Source organism: Lingula anatina, chromosome 5 (genome assembly GCF_051362555.1).
Source record: "Lingula anatina isolate TDL-2025a chromosome 5, LinAna3.0, whole genome shotgun sequence".
NCBI classification, from domain to species: Eukaryota; Metazoa; Brachiopoda; class Lingulata; order Lingulida; family Lingulidae; genus Lingula; species Lingula anatina.
Window position 1 is genome coordinate 16,095,566 of NC_141771.1, and position 24,501 is coordinate 16,120,066.

Consider the following 24,501-nt stretch of genomic DNA (forward strand, 5'->3'; position numbering starts at 1 on the left):
TGACTTTATAACTCTGAAATTAATTCAGTGATACCCAAGGGTAATTTACAGACTGACCCACTCAAAGGTCTTTAGGCCCATAAGTCACACTTTAAGAAAAGCACAAAACCATAATGCCCAAAATAGGAGACTACCAATCCTGATGCAATAATACATTATGTTTAACTGCACAGTCAACATCAACTTATGCACAACAGGTAACACAGACGAAATTAAAAGCATAAGGCTTCAGGCCCATCGGAGTTCAAGTTTATACTTAGAAAGTGCCAGAATGAGAAAAATGAAAATTTCACAAAAAATGCATAAATTCAATAAAAATGATAATCCAATAGAGCTGGTTTTCTCATATGAGCTGAAGGCCAATCCTAAAAATCGTACTTGTAAGTTAAAAATGATAATAAGTAGCACAGTTTTCTTTTCATAATGTTTGCAGTAGCAGTGCAAAAAGATTGTTGTCAATTTTGATGTAACATTACATAATAAATTAGAGAATAATTATCACCAATTTTTGTTTATTGACTATAAATAGGATGGACATGTAGAAAATATGATTACCATTCGGCTTCATGTTCATGGGAGCTCTGAGTCCCACAATGAATATGCCAAAAAGATAATGAATATTACACTAAAATGTATAGCTTCCAGAAAAAGAAGCCAATTAGACTGCTTTTCCAACTCAGGCTGCATTTTAGTCCTGTGTTTCTTTTTTGAAAGTTTGACAGTCATAAGTAACACAGTTTTCCCATAACGGTCATCAAGGCAGCAGCACTCAAAATTGTGTTTTCTTCTATTTTGATGCAACATTACATAATGCTTAACGGCATAATGACCATCGATTTTTAATAATAAAATATAAGTGTCATGAATTTTCAGAAAATGTGACTAGCATGGGTCTTCAAGCCCGTGGAGGTTCTAAGTCACACCTTGGAAATGCCAATATGTGAAAAATTACATTTTCACAAAAAACTGTTTAATTGCCAGAAAAATTTACCAAACAGACTGCATTGCCTACTGAAGCTGTATTTTAGACCCATGTTTCTTTCCTGTAAGTTTGAGAACAGTAATTGACACGATTTTTCTTAAATGGTCATCATGGGAGCAGTGCCCAAAACAGGGGTTTCTTCAAATTTTGATGCAACATTACATAATGTTTAACAGCATAATGACCATCAATTTTTAATTATGAAATATTAGTATAACGCATATTCAGAAAATGTGACAAGCAAAGGTCTTCAGGATCATGGAACTTCAAAGTCATACATTGAAAATGCCAATATGTGAAAAATTAAATTTTCACAAAAAAACTGCTTAACTACCAGAAAAATTTACCAAACAGACTGCATTGCCTACTGAAGCTGTATTTTAGTCCCATGTTTCTTTCCTGTAAGTTTGAGAACAGTAAGTGACATGACTTTCCTTAAATGGTCATCATGGGAGCAGTGCCCAAAATAGGGGTTTCTTCAAATTTTGATGCAATATTACATAATGTTTTACAGCATAATGACCATCAATTTTTAATCATAAAATATTAGTATCATGGATATTCAGAAAATGTGACTAGCAAAGATCTGCAGGCTCATGGAACTTCAAAGTCACATCTTAAAAATGCCAAACTGTAAAAAAGACAGCACTGTTCTGAAATGGGTTTATTTCCATTTTAACACTTTTTAAACAAAACAAAATAAACAGTATACTTCCATTTTTATATGACCAACTAAGAAAATTGATGAGATGGGAAAAATATCAATAGAACAGTGTTAAATGTCCAATTTCCTCCATTCTGAGATTCTGAACATAGTTGATGATTGAATCTAACAAACTGCAATATGATATGATATGAGTTTATTTCCATTTTTGACACTTTATTACACAATACACGATATCAAGTTTACCATCATTTTTACATAATCAACTCACAATGTTGTAAAGATGCAGGAAATATCAAACAAACACTTTTACGTATCTTATTAGTTAAATAATGAGACTGTTAACATGCTTAAGAATTGAATCTGAGGAAATGTGAAAAAACAGCATAACTTCTAAAATAATGGCCAGATTATGCTGATTTTCCAACTCAACCTGCATTTTAGTAAGATTGACCACTCCTGTAAGTATAATGACAATTGGCCTATCTGTTTTTCTTATATAGTGTTATCAGTGTTGCATATATGTTGAAAAAAGTGAAAAAATAGCATAACTCCCCTAAAAATGGCTTGATCATGCTGATTTTTGAACTTGATCTGCGGATTATGAATCTTCATCAGTTTTGTAAGTTTGAAGCCAAAAAGTAAAGCTGTTTTCCACTTATCGTGTTATCGGTGCTGCATATATACTGAAAAAAGTGAAAAAAAAAACAGCATAACTTCCCTACAAGTCACCCTATCATGCTGATTTTCGAACTTGACCTGCGTATTATAAATATTTATCAGTTCTCTAAGTTTCAAGCCAAAAGCCAAAATGGTTTTCCAGTTATCGTGTTATTGGTGCTGTATATATATGCTGAAAAAAGAGAAAAAATAGCCTAAATTCACTAAAAAATGACCCAATCATGCCGATTTTCGAACTTGACCTGCGTATTATGAATATTTATCAGTTCTGTAAGTTTCAAGCCAAAAAGTAAAATGGTTTTCTACTTATCATGTTATCAGTGCTGCATTTATGCTGAAAAAAGAGAAAAAATAGCCTAAATTTATTAAAAATGACCCAATCACGCTGATTTTCGAACTTGACCTGCGTATTATGAATATTCATCAGTTCTGTAAGTTTCAAGCCAAAAAGTAAAACAGTTTTCCACTTATCGTGTTATCGGTGCTTCATTTATGCTGAAAAAAGTGAAAAAACAGCATAAATTCCCTATAAGTGACCCGATCATGCTGATTTTCGAACTTGACCTGCGTATTATGAATATTCATTAGTTCTGTAAGTTTCAAGCCAAAAGAAAAAACAGTTTTCCACTTATCGTGTTATCGGTAAAAGTGCACGGCGACGGCGACGGCGACGACGGTGACGACGGCGACGACAGACGCAGATGATGGCTATATGTACAGACACATCTGTGTCTGTACATAAAAATTAAGAACTCTACAACAAGTTTATACATTGTTATTTCAGCAGCAGTTTTGGATGGCGTATACCTCAGCAATGCATGGATAATAAATAAAACTTGCTGGTTATTTTTATTTTTGCAACATAAAGGTCTAACACACACTGTATGCCTTAAAATCATTCGATTAGTGAATAACAAGTTCATCTGAGCTGACCTTAAAAAGAGAATGCCCAGTAACATCATCTGAATGTGCTTCTACATTCCCTAAAATCCGAGTCTGCTATTCCGAACAAATGCATCAATTAACTTTTTTCAAAATGGAGGGCTTTCGGAATACCAACTTTCAGAATAGTGGACCTTCAAACCTTCAGAAAAGTGGACATTCCTAAGAGAGCCGATTTCAGATCATGGCTCCTTCAGTTTTTGGAATATCAGACCCAGGGATGAGCAGACTCTTAAAATATAGGGCTGGCCCCCGTTATTCCACAAGTTAGGTCTGTGAAAGTTAATCCTCAGAGTTCAATAAATCAAAAACTGACCTTGAACCTTCCTGAAAACATCCATTAACATTATTAAATATGCCCATTAACAATACTAGCATTTCAAAAGTCAAGTCAGTGAAAAGCTACCCTTGAGAGGTCAGTAAATCGAAAAACTGACCTTGAGCATTACTGAAAATGCCAATTTGCATTCATCACAAGGTTAGGCCAGAGAATAGCTAAATTTGAGAGTTCAGAACATTAGAAACTGTCGCAGAACATTACTGAAAAAGTCCATTAACATTATCCCAATAGTAGGGCCAGATATATGTAGCCTTGAGAGGTCAACTTAACCTATTGAACATGACCCCATCAGGCTGCCTCAGCTGCTAACCTCAGCTGTTAACATCAAGTTTCTGCCTATTGTGAGAGAAAATGATGGATGATAATGACATTTCAGCCATTAATGACCCAGAGTAAGGTACCTCCTCAAAATGTTCAAATACTATATTAATACACATTCTGATATCTGATTTGTTTGTCAAGAATTATCAATTTTAGTTGACACAAAACTAGTTTAACTTAAATATTAAGAAATTTTGAATCATCATTTTCATCTCCAAGTTAATGATTTGTGGAAAGTAATAATTTTTTTTGTTAGAATTTAATGAGAAATTACCGTAGTGATCAATTTCTTTAGTTCAAATTCAGTGGGTAATTACTGTATGTGACTGTCTGTAGCATATCGTCTGTGGTTTTATAATAAAAATCCTTCAGGGCTTTTTGTCGCCATGCATCATGCGCTCTACTTCAGAGTAATGCCCTGAGGAAGTTTTTTCCCTACACAGTCCTATTTATGACAATCAGCCTTAATAAAAATGGTAAACTTTTTATGTTAAAAGATGCATTGCCAAAGACACCAAACATGTTTTTCCAACTGGGGCATTGACCTTAAATTGGCCTTGTTCACATAATCTGAGTTACCCACGCTGGCCCTAAATGTTAACAAGTAAAGAAAACAGTAGATAAACATGTTTAGTCTAATTGGAGATGATTTCCTAGTTTTATCATCATTATGCAACAGTCAATGAAAATCCTACTTAGCCAACAGCGAAATAAAGAGCCTAGCCTGAAGACATGGTTGAATCAGACAAATAAAACCTTGAAAAAAAAAACATTCAGATCGGCAGTTATGAAAAATAAGCCACACAGGTCTCCTTTTGCCATACTGACTATAAATTCAAAATGGCAGCTTGTCGGAGACATTTAATAATTCACATGCAATTTTGGTAACTTCACGTAATGACTTTTTATTGTAGTCTGCAATTTCTTATGATACGTTATGTAAAGTCTAAAGAGGCAGAGTAGGCTTGTTGACTATTCTTATTAGGAAGCCATTGATTAAGAAGTTCGTGAAGCCATTGTCTTGGTCTGATACTAATGAGTGTGATTCCCCACTAATCGTTAGAATGTACCTGAGCAAGCAACAAGTAAACATTTAATGACTGAAACTGGTAATTGTTGTCAGCATTGGATTTCCTCATAGCGATTTACACGTAAATATTTTGACGACAAATCTGGAAGTGTTATCCAAATAAAAGTTTACAGCGATGTCTGCATTTTGAGCCTGTTGCTAAATTTGATTCATAGCTAAATTTTGAGCAGTTCTGGACAAGTCTCTTGGACCCACTTATCACAACTTCCAACACATCCTTGACAATTTCATCAGTCATGACTGGTAGGACCAATGGTCGCCATATGAGTTCACAATATTTGTCATTATTTGTCACCAATTGAGGAACATCCAGATATAAGCATGGGTTAAAAAAATTGGACTCCTTCCTACCCGATCTACCTTAGGTTCCAGATTTCGGTATTGCTAGCTTGATCTTGATTTCATATATAACCCACATCAGCGATACCATACTGTAAAACTAATACATGAAAAGGTATAGTGATCAAGCCAGCTTTACAGTGCCCCAACTCTGGGGTGGCCTGGGTACATGTTAAGTGGGACATTTTTCTGTAATTTCACATAATGTCTTTGTTTATAGTATGTAATTCTTCATACTAGTACATTTATGTGTAAAGTCTGAAGAGGTAAAGCAGTGGTCTGACACACTGTTAAGCTGATTAAGAAGTCCAAAAATCATTAGTCTTGGTTTGAGATTAAAGAGTGGATGGTGAGCAAGTACCCTTGCAAGCAACAGGTAAACAATGATTAAAACTGGTTAAGCTGGTTGTGTGTTGGATTTCCTAATGACAATAAACGCATAAATATTTGAACCACGAATGTACATAAACCTGAACTGCCTTAGAAACTATCAAAATTGAATTTCAAATCTTGGAGATTTGTGACCCTACTGAAAAAGCTCAGCTCTGATGTAAGGCTATGAAATGTTAAAGCATGACTGCAACTGTTATCTATCTACTGTCTCGTGTCTTGCATGTTTAATTTCTCAGCAGCTCTTAAAATCATTAATTACCATGCATTGCTTTATTGAGCTGTCTTTTGCATGTGACGGTATTTTGGTAAATGACGGATCTAAATCACACATTTCCTCTAAAATCACACATGTAAGTTGCTGTTAATTTGAAAACTATGGATACAAGGCGACTCAAAGTAATATTTTTGTTTAGTAATAGTATCAAGTACAGGTTGCCCTCAGTCCAATATGAAAAGTCAAGTCCAACAATTTTTGTTGCAGTTGTTATAATAAACTACTTAAACATACCTTCATTGCTTTGAAAAAATGTAAAGTACATATTTCTTGCCAGATTTGGACTTCCCAAGGAAAAAAAAAAACACTGATAATACATCTTTGTTTTCAAAAGATAAAGGAAATTCTCTACGGAAACTTGTCTGCATTGAGATTGAATTACATCATCATCCCGCATGCAACAGCTCCCAAAGTCAGACTTCTTTTTTTTTAAGTATCATGCATATTTTACATATCATCAAAATTATCTTGGCAAACTGTACTACATCTCAGCCAGCAGACAAATTAATAAGAATAATAATTATATCAAGATCGCAACCCAGTGGGTTAAGTTGTATATAAAATGATAATAATATTGCAATAATTATAAAATGTTATATGTTTGAATGAAACTAAGTTAAAAGACTGCTACAGTAACTGGAACTCTAAAATTACTGTAGGATAAAAGACATTCTACTATTAGAAATTTAAGCCAGTCTTTTTGAGTTTACATTGCTCTACAGTTAATACTGCACAACAAGCTGGGGAGGCATATTCTAGAGTATTTCAACGTACTCCTTTGATATATGTCACTACATCACGCAAGACCCGATGTATTACATAATGTAACAAACAGAAAAGCTGTTCCCACTATTATATTACAAAATGAGGGAATATTACAGCCTTATAATATTAGCATGATTCACGTCAGCCCAGCAAATGTATACTAACTGCACGGGGACTCTCGCTGAAGGCAATTTGATTAACAGACCTACATGCCTCTTCTTATTTCTAATGTACTAGCTATAGTATGATCACCAGCTTTTTCTATATTCTACTCCATGCCTGGAGGAGGCCTGTTAATTTATTAATCTGATCGCACCCATTCAGTGAGTGTCCCCATTGAGTTAGTGCCCATCAGCTAGGTCGACACAAATCATTGTAAACGACTCCTCACAAAGGCTTAAGATGAAATCGAAAGCTCAGAAGCAGATTAAAAAAAAAAAAAACTGTGAAGAAGTCTAACAGTTTTACTCTAATAAAAACTTTCCAACGCAGTCAGATTTTCTTCACAATAGTACCTCTTGACATCTCTTTTAATTTTGTTTTGTCCTCAATTTGATAAAAAAATTGCTACCATATGGTGACATTGCATTATGGTAGTATATATATAGCTCTGCCACCTTTCAGTTTTACTCACGTGTCTGACCATGTCCGACCACGACTTGAAGTTACATGATGGGCTGACCAATGCCCTACATTTAAACCTAGAGGTCACTGAACTGACCACCACCTGGTCATTCAAGCTCACTTGGTGTGGGACAATTTAATTTGTCACAGGGCACAGCGTCACAAAAGAACTTCAGCCAAAAAAAAATTTGTAGAAATACTAAGACCACAATTTGGGCCTTCTTCCACTCCAAATGAATGCATTGCTGGCCACTTACAGTACCTATATAATATCTAAGCAGTGGTCTGAATTATAAGCCATGTCTTGCTTGCTATAGAACACTCCTGGATACAATGTTTTATTTAAGAAATTGCCTGTAAATCTAAGTAATAAGATATATGAGAGGGCGATTTTGAAGGCGACCTGACTGGATAAATTTACAAAAGATGTAGAGACAATGACAAACAATACTTCCCCTTATGAAAGTAATTGGACTATTGCTAATTTTTCTTAATTAAAATCTGACTACAATGAGGGCCTTCAAGTTCAGACCAATTTTCTTTCTTTCTGGAAAAAGTTATTTTTAAGGCAGACTCTAGATGAACTTTTACTAAAATCAGAATACAGTGCATGCAAGCCTACCTTGACAGCCAATCAATCATGATGATTTATTTTTTACTTATTTATTTATTTTACTTATTTATTTTATTTATTTATTTTTTTTTTTTTTGGGGGGGGGGGCTTAAATTCCCAAGGCACAAAGGACCAGCATACAAATACATAGCAAAGAGTGCACAGCATTTTTTATCAATCTGGTCAAGCGTTGCTGTTTCATTTCAAATAAAGTCATAAATGACTGGTCTGATTATATTCTTCCCATAATTTGTCTTGGTTAAAAAGTCTTAATAACATCTGAACATCTTATAAGCTCATTTTCTCTACTTGTAGATTATTCTCCTCCCTAATGTAACTGCACTTAAGAGCAGTTAATAATGGTCATAGGCTCTATTCACAACCAAAGCTGATCCACAGACTAATAAATTAATCGATCAAATATGGCTGACCCACTTGAAAGCTTGCCACATTATTCCCACGGAGAATCTTTTCAGTGTCTATTAAGGGATTATGCATTTAATTTTCCAGTGAGTCAGCCATATTTGATCTGCTGATCAAGTGTTTGTGAATACGGCCTTATTGTGCTTAAACCTTGGCATCTCACGACTAAAAATAAAGAAAAACTGATACAGAAAACACCTACGCCATCATACCTGATATAAGAATATAAAGAACCCACATCACCTGAGAATGCCTCCACAGAGATTGGTAAGAGAAAAAATATCAATTCATACAAAATCTCATCAATCATGCCTTCAGAAAACCTGTAAGTCCCTCCCAACTTTTGATCCAGATGAAATGGATTTCGGACATGCTGAAACTGTCTGTCTGTGTCCGATTGTGAAGTGATGACCATGACCAGCAAAATTGGTCTGGACCAGTAAAAAATGTATACTTAGTTGATCAAAAGGACTGACAAGACCCATCTGATATATGTGCTCTTCTTTTTTTTTTTTGTTTTTTAAGTTGAATTTCTTAGCTCCTTAGCTGATTTAAATTTTCAACATGGCAAAGATTACATTGGATCAAAATTTGATAAAGAATGGAACATTTCTTGCATAAAGGATCATTGACCGTTCTCTCAGACACCCCACTGGGCACCCCCCCCCCTCCCACGCCTACAATCTGATCTTATAACAATTCTTAAGGCTGAAGTATACAAGGAATATCTGTTCCCCATTCAACAGAAAAACAGTATGCACATTCTACTTATTAGTTAGTCATATAAATCAAATTGTTAATTAATTTCTGCTATTATAATAATTGTAATATACATGTTATTACTTGCTTAATAATCGTTTCAAAAACGTTCTCTCTTGTTCAGGTACAGGGGGATAAGTACTTAGTAAATGCTATGTACTTATTTGCCTGTAGTATATTTTTGATACACATTTGTTGTGTTGAGAAGTGTGTTACCTAATATTGGGAAAATCAATGTTATTAAGTTATAGTCACTGTGGCATGACATGTTTTCCTTTGCTTCATGCATTACACACCCAACTGTGGTTATGTATACTTGGCTGCATTTCTGGCATTGATTTTATATATGTATGTGAGAGTTTTTGTGCAAATTGTGTCTATGTTCAATTTTTACTTACAAAAAAATGTTAACTTTTTATAACGTTTAATTACAGTAATTGCAGAAGCAAAGTGGCTTTGTTTGACAGTACAATGTTTCCAGTAATATTTCAATTACAAATGCAAAATGGGTAAATATATGCGGTACATATGTACCTCTATATAAATATACTTGACTGTCATCGGCCTCTCATTAATACACCATTTTGGGGTTAATAGCTACATTAATTCTGGTTGTCACGGCAACAAATGTCTGATATTTACAACCACAAAGCTTGTTATGATGTATGTGCATGACGGAGAAACAAAAGGCTTATTCACCTCCAGCATTATATGACTTAATAATACATATATGTACTCGTATGTTAACAGTGATTGGCTCCATATAATGGCCTGCCTATCTAGTAAGATTGTTACGTAATTGGAAACGCCCCTTTCACCTGCGAACTCCAAACAGCCTATTAATCAACAAAACAGAAGGAAGCAACTCATATAAGGGATGAAATTGGCCCCTGTAGGATCATGATACAGGCCCATAGCCAGCAATTTCAAAAGGGGGGTTCTTTTTCTGAAAAAGTGGATCTTTTCCCATAAAAACTTTATGTACCTAGATCAAATTTTACCCAGAGTGGACCTTTTCCCAACAAAAGGGGCGGTTCATTCAAATCCCAATGGCTACGGGCCTGTGATACAGTAGTTATTTTCGAAACATACAGGTTCAGTTGTATAGCTATACAGATATAATGTTCATAAATAATCTTAAAACATTTCATGAGCTCACTTTGATGAAAAGTTGTAATTTCTAGATAAGTTTAACTTTTTTGTGTGTTTTCCAAATCCTAAGTTCTCTGTGATTCTTAAAGAGATAATGTATTATTGGACAGAGACAAATGTGAAATGCAACAAATTAACAATAATAATCATTATTAAGTTTTATTCAATAAAGAGACTTGTTTGTGTTATTGTTTCAAAGAGTAACATTGACTGCGTTTTGCAATAACAGCCCTTCAGTAATGAAAGAATGCAAAATTTTGCAGACGCCTATAAGCAATCGATACAGGCTGAATAATTCTCAGTATAATGTTATCAAATTCACTGGTGGATCTGTAATTTTGCAGGAGATGGGACGAGGGAGGGGAGAGAAAGGTGGGTAAAAAAACTTAGTTTGCTTCATGTAGGAAATATAACATTGTGATATCTGCATGACTGTTTTAGAGATCACTTATTTAATTTATGTTGACTTCTTTCCACATTGGAACGTACATAAGTCTGAAACGGTGAAAATAATGAGTTGAAACAAAATTATTCAAACATTACTTTTTTGCCAGAAAACCCAATTGTTAATTTTTTTTTTACCCACCAGATGGCCTTGTGGTCAGAGTTCATGCCTCTGGAGCAGGAGAACATGAGTTTGACCTTGTCAGGGGACTGATCAGTTCTCATAAACCACACATAAGCCTACATTAAAAAAAAACAAACTCTTAACATTTATCATTTTATTGCAGATCTTGATGAATCTCAGGAACCATCAGAGTTGGATTAATAAAAAAACGCGGAATTCTGCATTTCCGCAGAAAAAGCTCATGTCTGTTAAAGAGTGCCTGATGTCTTCCCATTTGGCACTCAGCACATAAGGGGTTGAAGCAGGAGTAAAGTTCCCAGGCTGGCAGTGAAGGATGTTGCTGGTATGCTAGCTAGCTTTCAGCGCCTGATACTACAGCGGAGCTGTATCCTCCCCAGGGAGATAAAAAAAGTCTGAATATGCCACATTTTTAACCATACCAAAATGTAGTGTGCGATAGCAAATGCCTACCAGACTCAACTTTAATTTTTCATTTTTATTCTTTTTAAATCTAACTAATTCCTGCATTCTGTAGATGACCACCTAGGTAAAACACTTAAATTATTACCTCCACGGCTCAAAACTAATGTTCTTCAGGTTTTTCAGAACAGGCTTAAAAAAACGCTAGAATAAAAAGTGACATTTATTAGAAAACAACCCATCATACGCCTAATTCAATATGTACCAAAAGACCTGGGAGGGGGGGGGGGGTGCTTCATAGCTTTCATGTAAAAAATAATTTATACCATGATCACTCAATCGACTTAAATGACTGATTAAATGTTCTAGCCTGACATTTACTACAGCATCAGATGTACACAAGAGTCCTGAGGCAAAAAAAAAAAGGTCCAACCCAATAGAACCTGCAGCTAAAATTTCTCATTTGCAAAAGGTCAGATGTTGAATAAAAAGAAGAAGGCAGTAGAAAAATAAGAAGATAAAGAAGAGAAATCTACCGCTCAAAGATATCCTAGGCCACACCTAGATATATAGCCGAGTGCGGTGTGTGGGAACCAGACTCATTTTTTTTACAGCCATCACCCTGACTATGAGAGATCATTGGAAACCATTCTACTAAATAAGGCCGCATTCAGAACAGTGGACTAACTAATCTGAGAGTCAAATATGGCAACCCACTACAAAGCTTGCCGTCTAATCCACCAATAGACACGAAATAGATTCCGTGAGGAAGCATTCAAGTGGGTCAGCCATATTTGACCCTCAGACTAATTAGTCCACCGTTCTGAATGAGGCCTAAGGCTTCGTTCACATGGAAAGTCTATTTTCTAAAAATCTATTTTCTATTCGCGGTATATCTTGTGGTCATGGTCTGTGCCCTGAATGTCCCACGGCGTAATTACTGGCAACACGAGCCATTACTATAAGTTACTATAAGTAACTGGCTCCCGCTGCCAGTAATAACGCCGCGGGATATTCAGGACACAGACCGTGATCATAAGATACCGCGAATAGAAAATAGATTTTTAGAAAATAGACTTTTCATGTGAACGAAGCCTAAGAAGCCAAAAATTCAGCACTATATCACCAGTCCGAGATTGAAACTGCAATCACCAAAGCATCCATCATCATCAGCATGAGTGCCGTTACAAAAATTCTAGTAACCTTAGCTATCCAGGAATTCCCCAGTGGAAACTGATATATGTTATTGACATCTAGGATAAAACAAGATACAGCCTGAGTGATAATGGCCCACAGAATAGGAAATGAAAAGGGTAACTACCTGTATGAGGCAACATGCAATTCTTTTATTCCGAAGCAATCACAAGCACCTGATGTGATTTTAATCACAGGGAAATAAGCTCGCTATAAGACATCTTGTCTGCATCTGGTTAGGTGAAGGAAGTCATAACATGACTATTTATTGTATTTTTTTTTTTTTTTTGTTCTCCACTTGAAGTCATATCACATATTCAGAAAAATAATATCAGACAAAGAAACTTCTGTTATCTGATGATCATAATCGTCAAATGTAGGTCTACTGTTTAAATAACATTATTCAAATGTCTCAGTACCAGTAGGGGGTCCAGGATTATTTGATCCAGGATTATTTAAAGGGGGGGTCTGTTTTTCAGAAATGACAGGCCTCAGATGTGAGGCCAACCCTCGCCCTCTTGCCAAAAGAAAATTAAAATAAAATAACTGGTGTTTTGGAAGGCAAATGGTGCCTTTGGTACAACCTAGAACTATGATTCAGCAAATCAAAATAATAATTTCAAGAGGGGCATTCTGATGTGATTTTTTTTCAGAAACCACAGGGGAGATCAGGACCACCACCCCTCCCCCTCCCCAACTTTATCTGCCACTGACCTGATCAATAATAAAAACGCCTACAGTACACATTCTTAGTTGTCATCATGTGCCTTCTGTATATGCCCATCATGCACTTACTGGTACTCCAGTATCTAATTTTGGCTCCAAATTGAGTTGGTCTTCCACAGCTGGATAGCCACCATATACCTCACGAATTGGCCTGGAAACAAATAAAGTCTTATAAATAAGTAAATGAATTATTATTATTATTATTATAAAAAGCATCTCCCCCCTCCCAAATATACCCACTCTGTTTTATACAAATTTCAAAACTAGTAGCATAATACAATAAGATAACTGGCTAAACAAAGATTGCTAAGATATCCTGCACGAAAATGCAATATTATCGAAGTAGCAAAGAAGCAATAACGCAGTAGTGGTGTGGAGCATATTTGCAGTAGAAATGCAGCATAGCCTACTGCAATTCTACTCCAAAAAGTGCATAGGTTTGTACAGAGAGGAGCATTAATGCAGTAGATTAGCAGCATGATAGAAGCATGTTTCAAATATGCTAATTAGCTCCCAAATCGAAGCAGATTTGAGGCATGTTTGCAGTATGATTGCAGTAGTCTACTGCACTGGAGTATCTACTGCGTTTTCGTGCGGGATATAGTCAACTTCGAAATTCAAAAATAGAGAATCTGTATCTTTTAGTCTGCTGCTCAGATACAAAATGAGCACATTCAGAAAAGATGATCTGCGGACTAATTGATATCCCAACGGAATATGGCCCGCGCCACTTAAAAAGCAATGTCACTCATTCCCTACAGGTCTCCCCACCTCCACACACGCTGTCGCTGCAGGGGCCAAGCAATTAAACCTCGAAACTGAGATTTAATCCATTTGAAGGCAGGGGGACCATCAAAGATTAGCTCTTGAATTGGGGTCGGCCATATTTAGTCGGCAGATCACTTAGTCCATGGATTGTCTGCTCTGAATGCATTCAATGTATACAAAGACTTGTTATGCTCTGGAACTTTATAGAACTTCTGAAGAGCAGTGGCACTTTATAGAAAAGCACATGGCATCTTTCGTGTTAACCAAACTTAAACAACTGGTGACATTTAGAATTGTGAAGCAGTTTTCTTTAAACAAGCAATTTCTTTAATCTTTAAAATAAAAGAAGTAATAATCATATTACAACTTAAACTTCTCAAATACATTTTTAAAAAAAGGCATTGAATGCCTGCTTTATGCGTATTGGCTGATTTTCCTCTCCCTTTCAATGGAGTATGTCTTGCTCTTAAACTTTTATATGACGGTATTTAAAGTAGAAAGCATGGTACTATTCCTCACATGTATGAAAATGAGACACAACAGATATATATATATATACTCTTATTTGGACATGATATTGAGCCCAGCCTTGCCCTGCATTGCAAAGCTGCATACTAATTCAGTAAGATATTAATTGAATCTTTGTTCAAAAATGTATTTAACAATGTAGATGTTTTACCACTGTAACAACTTCTTGCAAATATAACCTGTTTTTACACTATCTTTTCATCACTCAACTTTGAGGTAGGTTCACTGATCCATGACATGAACAATCTTGTTTATATACTAGTGTATTTTTATAAGAATTCAATTCAAGGCCAAAGAAACCACCTTGTCACTGAAGGTTGTGCCTTCTGTATATGCCTAGGCTTAAAGACAAGCAATTAATAATAAAACACAGACGACTTTCACCTTTTATTAATTAATGAAGTACAATTTATATGAGGGCCACAATTACCTGCTAATTTTGTCTGAGGTAAATGGTGAATTTTAAAGTCGCATGATACCTTTGAGTCACACGATAAGGGTTAAACCTTTATATTAGAGAGTTCCCCCGCAGTGTCATATGTATCTGGCTGTGAATCTTTGTAGTCTATGATTATAAAATCATGCACCTGAAAGTCTGATCATTTTTGCCCATTGAAAAGCCTGTTTACTGTAATTATCCTATATGATATCACAACAAATGGCATGTCAAAGTTGCAACAGTGCCCATGAATCCCATGACTTATGTACAGTAAGGCTCTCCCGCAAGAAAACGCAGTAGATACTCCAGCGCAGTAGACTACTGCAATCATACTGCAAACATGCTTCAAATCTGCTTCGATTTGGGAGCTAATTAGCATATTTGAAACATGCTTCTATCATGCTGCTAATCTACTGCATTAATGCTCCTCTCTGTACAAACCTATGTACTTTTTGGAGTAGAATTGCAGTAGGCTATGCTGCATTTCTACTGCAAATATGCTCCACACCACTACTGCGTTAATGCTTTTTTGCTACTACGATACTACTGCATTTTCGTGCGGGATCTCACACATTGTTCTTCTTATTCCTGTTTATCTGTTCTGTTTGGGACCATTCCCAGACCCTTTCGTACTAACTGTGGATCGATGTATCTCCAAGGGGATTCTCATTAAACTGCGATCAACTTTAGCTGCTCTGATGTCTGGCATGCCTTTTGAAGCTGCTAGGGGGTAATTAATTATCGTTTAGCAGCTTTAGTAGGCGTGCCAGATAACCAAGCCGCTTAAGCCGAAAGTAATTCAGCAAGAATCCCATTGGAGATAGATCGATCCACAGTTAGTACAATAGGGTCTGGGAGTGGTCCCTCAACACTTTCACACATCATTCTTCTCATTTCTGTTTATCTGTTCTGTTTGTTGTCCTCTTTCATATGCCATCATATCTTAATCAATACTACGCACTTTGATACAGAAACATTACTATAAGAAGTAATGTTATGAAGCATTCATTAAATCTTAGCACTTGCTCTATTGATTTTTTCCATTAAATCAGATCATCGTCATTTAAAATCTCCGGAAATTGGCACAAAAGATTAATATAAAATCACTAGAGATGGTTGGTAATCTGGATAAGAGCTATAATCTAGTATCATCACTGGGGTCTGTTTTCCAAAGCTCAAAAACTTAAACCTGAAACTAAAGGTCTAATAATATCTTAGACCATATTTTAGTCTGCTTTCAATTTGATCCAAGCAAAATCAGTACCAGCCAATGCAATTGTATGTAAGCTTTCACCTGTTCTACAACAAGAAAGACATTGGTTATAATTCAGACCAATACTTCTTTTATTTCAGTAGACTACTACAGATTTTTTCTTGAAGTAAATAAGGTCAAAAGTTCAGTTTTTTTTTTAATCATTTAGGTGTATTTGATATAGGCCAAGTATTTAGGTGAAATCTTGCCTAAATTCTAATTTGACTTGGAATAAAAAAACTTCTTAAATCTGCATTTTTGCACAATGTTCAGATTCGAAATTTTCCTTTTACTAAAATACTCCTTGAAAGAATAATTTATGTTGAGGGGGGTCTAAGGGCCTGCTCCACATAGAGGCTATGTCTTAATTTTAAGCCCCTAATCAGGTCTAATTCAGTTCAATATGATATATTATATTATTTTCATAAATATTGGTCTGAAACATTAGCCTTGTATAGCCTGGCTCGATATTTCATTTAATACCAACTAATATCAAATAATGAGAGAGAGAGAGAAGGAGAAAGAACATGCACTGATTCTGATTCTGTGAGATTGTGTAAAGATTGTTCTTACACTGGACTTTCAAAGTAAAACACCTTTGTGATTGGTACCACCAACCTTCAACATGGAAAAGAGTGTCAATGACACAACTGGTTGGTCATATGACAGGTTAAAAGGCTAGGTATGTATTTGCTGGAAGACATGGTTTAAGATGTGGGATAGATAAGTGGTGGATCTCAGACCTTCACTCCATCTAAGAGAAGGTAGACAACCTGTCACTTTACCCATAGAGGATGACTGAAATTTTTTCTGTCAATTATTTAGACTTGAAAGTAGTCTTACGACACAGGTTTCAACTTGGATGAAAGCATATACAGATATGGTGCATTAACCATTCTTCATGACATAATGATATCAATCATTTCAACCACCACAGTCATTACTTGTGAAAAAAATTTTGCAAGTAAATTGGTCTGCTCGTTTGTTTGTGTGTAAATCTGTTTGTGGGTGGTCAAATTTTTGCCCTGGAGTAGAGGCCACAGTTAGAGAGATTTTTGTTTCAAAATTGTTTTGCAAATTGATAAGAGACCCAGAACGAACTGGTTTGATTTTTATAAGGGTCAGATTATAATTGGTAATATTTTAGAATACTTTAGAAATCAACACCATGGAAAATCTCCCACTGATTGGCCAGGGAATGTGGATAGGCAATTTATATTCACATTTCTTTCCTTCAAGTTTCTTTTCCTTTCTTTCTTTCTTTTTCCTCACAAACATATACTTCCTTAATCTACTTAAATACTTACTAAATAATCTTTCTATCTATTTTTACCTGATAGAAGATCTTGGTTAGGGTCCCAGCAGTGCCCAATATGATCTCTAACTCAGTCCCAACCTGACTTGTTCCAGTCTGCAGTAAATCTTCTAAATTTCTTAGCCTTTCTTCACAAATATATTACATCAGCTGAAAAACAAGAATGCAACAATCATGATTATGATAGATGACATAATGATGATGATGATGATGATGATGGTATTTACTATGTCTTTTGTCCAAAAAGAAGTCAACCTATTTTTTTTCTTTATTATTTCGTTCGCTATATAGAATGCTAGTATACATTATGCATAACACATACAGTATATTACTTTAAATGGAAAAAAAAAGTATCAGTCTTTCAGGTATATAATTTTGGAATCCTTAAGAAGTTTATTCTGTGTACTATTTATGGTGCTTTTACTGCAGAGAATAGAACTATAGAGTATCCTGTTTTTTAATTTGTTGCTTCCACTCATTCTCAAAAGAGTTGTTTTAATTTTCAGAATTTATGACTTCTGAAGAAAAATGTAGTATGTGTACATTACATAATTTTCCCATTGAAAAGATCAAGTCATTAACATATATTACTTTTTTTCAAAATAATTCCAATACTGGGCTCATATAAAGTGATGACAAGGATGACATTGTCTCTTCATCACCAAGAGTAATTGTAGTGACTGGTGAATTGTCTTAAAGTAGTTTTTTATAATTTTTTTTTTCATACTTATCTCAAGCAGACATCAACAACCTAACAAGAGCCAGTAATTTACAAAATATATGATAATGACTCGACCTTTTCAACGGGCAAAAATTATCAAACTTTCAGATATATAATTTCATAAACACAAAATTATATTTCTATATATCATTTGTGGTGCTTTTGCTGCATAGAATAGAACTCCAGAGTATCCTGCTATTTAATATGGTTGCTTCCACTCAATAGGAATATATATTCTAATTTTAAGAATTTACTAAAGAAATACGGAAATTCTTAAGAAATACAGAAACTGTAAAATTCACACTTTCCCTCTAAAGAAAAGATCAAGTAATAACCGTTTACACTTTCCGAATTTCACAACACTAACAAATCAAGATGGCATTATTCAGCTGGAAAATTAATCTCTGATCAAGACAAATCCAACCAATCAATAATTCCTGTTAATACAAAAGACTTAAAGGCAAGTGACCATCTATGAAGGTCCTCTAGGTCTGATGGCAAACAGATTCCAGAATAATTGCCATAATAATGGAATTTATTATACGTACTATGAGTTGTTTTCAATGTATTTTTTGTGAATCATGAATCTCATGTGAAAAGTTGCTATACCTTTAAGACTGGAAGGTAAATACCCTCTACCAAAGTGACACAGAGAACTTTTTTCATTAGATATTTACAGATGTTTCCTCACCCTTTTTTTTTCATTTTGCTGACAAGGGCATATGACACAATCATCCAGTGTCACTTTATGATGACTGCAGTCTAATGGCCATTCAAGCTCAAGAAGTCTTATGCAAGATTTCTAGAGTTGTTTACAAAACCCTACTGTACATGCCAAAGGGCTATTGAAAACCACTCAGGTAAACACGTAATTTAAACTATCCTATACTACACTCCATGTCAAACAGAAGGGAAAAAACATGAGCTAACAACTCAAGACTTTATGGTGAAGTTCCTTAATAATAAAAAATAAGTTAATGAATTAGACTTTCCTTGTGAACTCTTACTAACACAAGGGTAATGACTCTTTACAGTGAATAACTTCATAATATGTATTGATCATGTTCAGCATGTTTATTTTCGTGGGTCTCATATCTGTATAGCGAAACCTGCTTTCATAAACCAAAAGGTCATCTTGACCAGCCTATTAGATTGTATCAAAACAGTGCAGACATAAAGCAGTAATTTCTTTAAAGGCGTATAGTGAAGGCGTTTCTAAAAAAAAAAAAACTAAGTAAGCCTATCAGATTGTGTCAAACAGAGCAGACAAACTTGATAAAGCAGTAACTGCTTAAAAGGTGAACAGTGTACTAGTAGACTTTTCCAGCAAAAAAGACAAAAAATATGAACCAATTTTCCATGGGTAAACAGTATTTTTCTCCTGCTACCCAATCTTTACTCCTCTACTAGTAATTAATTACTGACAGTCAACCCTATAACAATCTTGGGATATTAATAAGAACTTAACCCATGCTTAAGATTTTTATTTTTTAATTCTGTCGTCCCTTTGGGTTAAATGTTAAATACTCACATCAACTTCCTGATTTTGCGCAATCTTAAGCTGTGTCAATTAAGACAGTATGCAAATGGTTTACGTGTCCTCAGATTAGTTCAACAAGACGTGGTTTTTGTACTTGTATTGAAAATCCTATACTTAAACACTTTACAAGGTCTTGTGTAGTAAAAACAGAATGTACTAGTAAATTTTGACTCGCTTGACTGCACTTTTTCACCTCTTAATTCTTTGACATTGGGGGCAATGACTGGCCTTTATAATATATATTGATCCAAGTTCCATATGTTTATGCCTCTTAAATGGGTCACGTACATCTGCATCGAGATTAAGACTTACTTACATAAAAAAAGTCATCCTGACCCAGCCAAATAGACTGAATCACAACAGGGCCAACATAAGACTGTACGGTAACTCCTGTGAAATTTTGAAACATTTTAAAAACAGATCTTACTTCTGTAAGATTTACCTTTTTTTATTCACTCATCAATACATACAAGCTTACTAGTGCCAAATACAAAGCCAAACAACTTTTCAAAATATATGAATCAACATTTTATGTTGATTATAAGTCACGGTTTCCAGGTAGTGTTACCTCCAAGTTAAAATCACTGGATCTCCCTCTGCTGCAGTATCGGAAGAAGGGACTGCGGCTAACTTTTCTTTTCAAGGTGGTTTAGGAGTTGGTACCAGCCATTCCTCTTGACGCTTACTTAAAGGGATAATAACTCTTCGTATGATCTATATTTCCCAATAAAAACATTGTGAATAACTCACAGAAATATAATATATTCTGTTTTACGACAAAAACAGCAGTTAAAGCTATTATTCTGATATCTGAGCTTGTCTTCAGACCACGTGACCTCCATTGATGGCTATACTCTGTTATAATCTCGTAAGAGATTTTAACAAAAAAACAAACTTTTTAGAAAAAAACCAGGGACTAACTTTGAATGTAAAAATGGATTCATTAACCATTGGTAAGTATGGGAAAATTGTTGTTTACTCCAGGAAAATTCATTTTTTGGCCAAAACGAAGAGTTATTATCCCTTTAATACCAGCTTCTAACAAACGCCATGTAAGGGCCAGATCATTCACTGACTTTGACACTGAAAACATTATAAATAGTACCAACAACAGTCGCTTTTACCGTTTGCAACATTGCAACATGCCAGTTAGAAAAAATTCTTTCTTTATCAGAACAGTCTCTGAGTGGAACGAACTGAGTGACCAACAAGTAATTGCAGAAACTGTGGAAGGCTTCTGATCAGGCCTACAGCGTGATTAAGTTTCCCATGCACTCTCTCTTCCCGTCTATTATATGCCAGTTGTGGTTCTTTAAACGTATATTGACAGATATACGTATTTATCATAACCAAAACTTTTCCCCTCGAAACCCTCTCAAACCTTTACTATTTAAAGCATACACTTTTGTATACTTTTAAGTTAAAATTAGCTGGATGTAATGAAGTAAATATAAGGTTTCAAGCGAAATGGGTGGCCATTCATGCAATATCAAGGTCACAATTCTACAGGTAATGGAAGATATTTTTTCTTTCATGCTTGAGGGATATCAAACTTCAAAGCACTAAATGTGGAGTCTATTGCATACATAAAATTATATAACTTGTCTCCTTGTATGTAGCTGTACTAAATTTATAAGTACTGTTTTGTTATATAAACATGTCTTTATAAGTAGCTACTAGTACATGTGTACTAGTGATAAATGTATATATATTTGACATTGTTGGGATGATTCCCTATAAAAATACATTCAATTACATATGGAAGGAGAACTAGTAAATTTGGAGAAATGCAAGCAGTGGATTCGATTATGTGAAAGACCTATAGCAGAGAGAAATTCAATATAGAAAGTTTCCAAGGCCATTCACATGTGCAGTAGACATTTGATATATTAATGATACGGTAAAAATTTGAAAATTTAGTACGTCTTGAAAATTTTGTGGGAGGACAATTCTCAGCCGACATAATATTTTTTCTTTGAATATTTTGTCAAACATGAAAATGGGCCCCTTGATAATTTTGAAAAGTTTGTCACCTCATCATGTCAAGTCGATTTCATGCACTTTAATATGTAAATTAATTTTTTAGTGACGAAAATTTCAAGATTTTACCATATGGACCCTGCAAAGTATTATGACAAGCATATCAGGGAACTGGCAAAGTATTTGGTCTAAGCTTTCAAAAAAAAAAAAAAATTCAATGACGCGATGATGTACTAATTACTGATTGAATATAACTACTAGTAGTTACTACTTATTACTGAATATTGATTATCATTTATAAACTGCGAACTGCCAATTGATCTGTTATTACTATCATCATTGTTATTTTTATTCATTCCTAATTATTGTAGAGGCAAAAAAGGTTCATTAGTATTTGGATAACATAATTATAGCATTATATTAAGGTTATTAAGCACCAGCTAGAATTTTTCTCACCGTTAGCTTTCGGCAAACCTGATCAGATGCCATTAGACTGACCAGACAGTAGATCTTGTCATCACTCACAGACCACATGGTGAAATGGATTGTCCTTGAGAAATATGATGTCTTATAATGACAAACAGGTTCAAGGGGCCAAGGGAATACTAGTACCCATGTCATACTGACATAACTACATTCTATTCTGCTATCAGAATTTTTATGATTTTATCAGCTTCGTGAAGTTTCAGAAACTTTCACAGGCCAATGGACCATGAATCAATGCTGTAATCTTTAATGGTCAACTGGTGAGACTGCCCTGACCATTATGTCGGCAAAAAGGAGGGTTAATTCGAACTTCCTGAACCTGCCTGGCTATTGGCCTGAATACCCATGTCACTTTGACATAACTACATTCTATTCTGCTATCAGAGCTTTGTGATTTTATCACCTAAGCAAAGTTTCAGAAATGTTCACAGGTCAGTAGACCAGATATCAGTGCTGTTATCTTTACTGGTCAGGCAAGTCAGTTGGCGAGACTGGCTTGACCATTGTGTCTTGCACACCAGTTTGACACCGAGATGCGTTTTGCTTTTTTTTTTTCAAAAGTTTCATTACTTTTTTTTTTCACTGCATTTGTTGATAGCTGAGGTGTCTATGCTATTCAAGTAAGTAAATTAGTTCGGAAATTTTATAGCTTCTGTTAAATTCATGAAAATTTTACAACACGTGATTCAGGGATACAAGTTCACGTGTATAATGCCATACTGTCAAATCTCTAATTCAGCTAACTTTTAGTCTATGACAATTAAGCTAACAATCCTTTAATAGCAACAATAGTTTGTTTCTTAGCACTACAGGTGTTGGTCGTTTGGCCTGGGGACAATTTCTTAGGTCTATAACAACATACTGAAACCAGACATCTTTCCATCAGCTCCTATGTAAAATGTCAGTAAGATGCACAATGCTTAGCATCAATATGAACTCTCTATCTTTAATTGTACACAACAGGTAACTTTGTGCTAAATCCATTGTTCAATAATATGAACTCTGCACATGCCCCCTAATTTATATTTACTAATATATTATCAGTTCAATTCATTTTTCTGTGAAGAAAGTGATTTTAAAAACAAAATCATCTAAACAACATTTAAAGACAAAATAGCTTTTTCGACTCTCCTTACAAGTTGTGAGCAGAGTTCATGCCCCACTTATGAAGTCAATTTTTTTGTCATATATCCTGAACAAATGTCAGCATGTAGTTTCAAACAGTAGATCTTAGAGAAATACAAAAAGACATGTACACTGTTTCACATTTTCCTAATATTATATATATATATATATATATATATATATATATATATATATATATATATATATGAAAAAATTTTCTGCTTTCTTGCCGTGCTATAAAGATCCCTTAGCAGTCTCATTTGAATAAGTATGCAATTGTGCATGAAGCTTTACATCCAAAAGTGGGGGCAAAGAGTGATAACCCACTGAAGCTGTCGATCTAAGTAGATCGATCCAACTCTCGCTGAATGCAATCAGTTTGACAGAGTAACAGGGCCTGCTCCTGGTGTTTGGAATACAGAAAAGCTGGTGATTATATGACTATATTGGAAACAAAAGGAGTGGAGTGTTAATCTGTCAAACTGATGGCTTTCAGCAAGAGTCCCTGCGGAGTTGGATCGATCTACGTAGACGGATAGCTTCAATGAGAATGAGCCCTATATATAATTAACTGACCTTAAACTGAGGCAAATTGTAGCTTCATCTGTCCACCTCCAATCACCCAATAGAATACTAAACCTCAATGACGTGATCGATCTTATACTGTTATTATTTACGTTATAATGTATACGGTGTATGTACACAATGTACTGGCACGGTTGTACTGAAGATGGAAAAGAGCACAACGTCTAGTTCTAAGGTAAAGAATTCAAGCTACGCCTACGACTTCACTCAAGTGCGCATTTATGCTTTTTACTTGCTTACTAAACTGCATGACCTACTTTCTCAAGTGCCAGCAACGCAGCATCAACAGAGCATTCAACCTCTCTCTATATTCAATAACATTAACAACTGTCACGCTTGATTTATCCTTAGAAGAGTGTCTGCAAAAGCCCTTACATCATAATCACCTAAGCTCTCTCGCTTCATTAACAACATCATCTAAAACATTAACTAACACACTGAATTAACAAAGATTAACATTAATTACAGAAAGGCCTCTGGCCAACCTCGTAT

The 24,501-nt window shown here is 35.0% G+C and overlaps 1 protein-coding gene across 6 annotated transcripts in view; it reads right to left on the reverse strand.

Moving 5' to 3' along the window:
* LOC106181789 (ecdysone receptor) overlaps positions 1 to 24,501 on the reverse strand; it is an 81,712-nt gene that overhangs the window by 57,075 nt on the left and 136 nt on the right. For 2 of the 6 annotated variants that reach the window (XM_087013181.1, XM_087013182.1), the window contains exons 2-3: positions 17,591 to 17,722; positions 13,340 to 13,421 (exon numbers count right to left, since the gene is read on the reverse strand). The gene's annotated coding sequence lies outside the window, so the exon portion shown is untranslated. Of the gene's footprint in view, positions 1 to 13,258; positions 13,422 to 17,590; positions 17,723 to 19,824; positions 20,216 to 20,401; positions 21,050 to 24,000; positions 24,483 to 24,501 lie in introns of those variants that run through there. The other 4 variants (XM_087013184.1, XM_087013185.1, XM_087013183.1 and 1 more) reach the window with 4 other exon arrangements.